Genomic DNA, 2,279 nt, shown 5'->3' with positions numbered 1-2,279 from the left:
ATTTTTGAATGAAAAGAGATGGATTTGTTTTGAAAATTTTGAAAAAGAGTTGAATTGGATAAAAAGGGTTGGTGCTTATGGATTAAGATACAATTGATATTTTTTTAAAAAAAAAAGGGTTTTTGGAAATTAGAAATTTTAGAAATCAGGGTTCTTAACATGTTTATGTAAGAAATCATGAATTGAAGCATGAAAATCAAAATTAAAATGAAAAATATGAAGAAAAAATTGAATTTACCTCCTCCCCACCATCCTAGCGTTTGAACGCCCAAACGCTGCATGTTTTGGGCGTTCAACACCCAAATGCTGCCTCTCCTGGGCGTTCAACGCCCAGCTGCTGCTTCTTTCTGGCGTTGAACGCCAGGAAATCCTTTGTTACTGGGCGTTTTTCTGAACACCCAGAATGCTGTAAATTTGGCGTTAAATGCCCAAAAAGAGCTTCTTTCTGGCGTTTAACGCCCAGATGGCTATCCTCACTGGCGTTCAACGCCCAGTGGATGCTTCTGTTGGGCGTTGAACGCCCAAAACAGACTTTTACTGGCGTTTTCTTGCCAGTGAGCTCTTTTTCTCTATTTTGTGTGCAGAATCCTTCTGTAACCCTGTGAACTTATACAATTGACTCTTTACCTTAGGATCAGTGAACTTTATATAAACAAATAAAATCAACAATAGGGCAAAATGCTTAGAGGAAGTGATGCCCCATGGCTGGGTTGCCTCCCAGCAAGCGCTTCTTTATTGTCTTTAGCTGGACCTTGTTGAGCTTTTAATCTAGCTTCAGCCTTGAGCACTCTTGCTCAACATTGCCTTCGAGATAGTGCTTGATTCTCTGTCCATTAACAATGAACTTCTTATCAGAATCAATATCTTGAAGCTCCACATAACCATATGGTGATACACTTGTAATCACATATGGTCCCCTCCACCGAGACTTCAGTTTCCCGGGGAATAGCATGAGCCTAGAGTTAAACAACAGAACCTTTTGTCCTGGTTCAAAGATTCTAGATGACAGCTTCCTGTCATGCAATTTTTTTTATTTTTCTTTATAAAGCTTGGCATTTTCGAAAGCAGTGAATCTGAATTCCTCTAGCTCATTTAGCTGGAGCAATCCTTTTTCTCCAACTAATTTGGCATCAAAGTTTAAGAATCTGGTTGCCCAGTAGGCTTTATGTTCCAGTTCCACGGGCAGGTGACATGCCTTACCATACACAAGTTGGTATGGAGAGGTCCCTATAGGAGTCTTGAATGCTGTTCTGTATGCCCACAGAACATCATCCAAGCTTCTTGCCCAATCCTTTCTATGGGTATTTACAGTCCGTTCTAGGATTCTTTTTAGCTCTCTGTTAGAGACTTCAGCTTGTCCATTAGTCTGTGGATGATATGGAGTTGCCACCTTGTGGCGAATCCCATACCGGACCATGGCACAGTAAAGCTGTTTGTTGCAGAAGTGAGTGCCCCCATCACTGATTAGTACTCTAGGGACACCAAACCTGCTAAAGATATGTTTCTGGAGGAACTTCAGCACTGTTTTAGTATCATTGGTGGGTGTGGCAATGGCCTCAACCCATTTTGATACATAGTCAACTGCCACCAGAATATAAGTGTTTGAGAATGATGGTGGGAAAGGTCCCATGAAGTCAATTCCCCATACGTCAAACAACTCAATCTCCAAGATTCCTTGTTGAGGCATGGCGTAACCATGAGGCAGATTACCAGCTCTTTGGCAACTGTCACAGTTACGTACAAACTCTCGGGAATCTCTATAGAGTGTGGGCCAATAGAAGCCACATTGGAGGACCTTGGTGGCTGTTCGCTCACCTCCGAAATGGCCTCATATTGAGATCCATGGCAATGCCATAGGATCCTCTGTGCTTCTTCTCTATGAACACACCTACGGATTATTCCGTCTGCACATCTCTTAAAGAGATAGGGTTCATCCCACAAGTAGTACTTTGCATCAGTAATTAATTTCTTCTTTTGTTGCCTGTTGTACTCCTTGGGTATGAACCTTGCACCTTTATAGTTTGCAATATCGGCAAACCATGGTGTTTCCTGAATGGCAAATAAATGCTCATCCGGAAAAGTCTCAGAGATTTCAAGAGAGGGGAGGGGCGTCCCTTCTACTGGCTCTATCCAGGACAGATGATCAGCCACTTGGTTCTCGGTCCCTTTTCTGTCTCTTATTTCTATATCAAACTCTTGCAGAAGCAACACCCATCTGATGAGCCTGGGTTTTGAATCCTGCTTTGTGAGTAGATATTTAAGAGCAGCATGGTCAGTAT

The sequence above is a fragment of the Arachis ipaensis genome, chromosome B8 (assembly GCF_059453495.1).
Source record: "Arachis ipaensis isolate K30076 ecotype BB chromosome B8, ASM5945349v1, whole genome shotgun sequence".
NCBI lineage: Eukaryota > Viridiplantae > Streptophyta > Magnoliopsida > Fabales > Fabaceae > Arachis > Arachis ipaensis.
The sequence above is the reverse complement of the archived record's forward strand: the minus strand, read 5'-3'. Positions refer to the sequence as shown.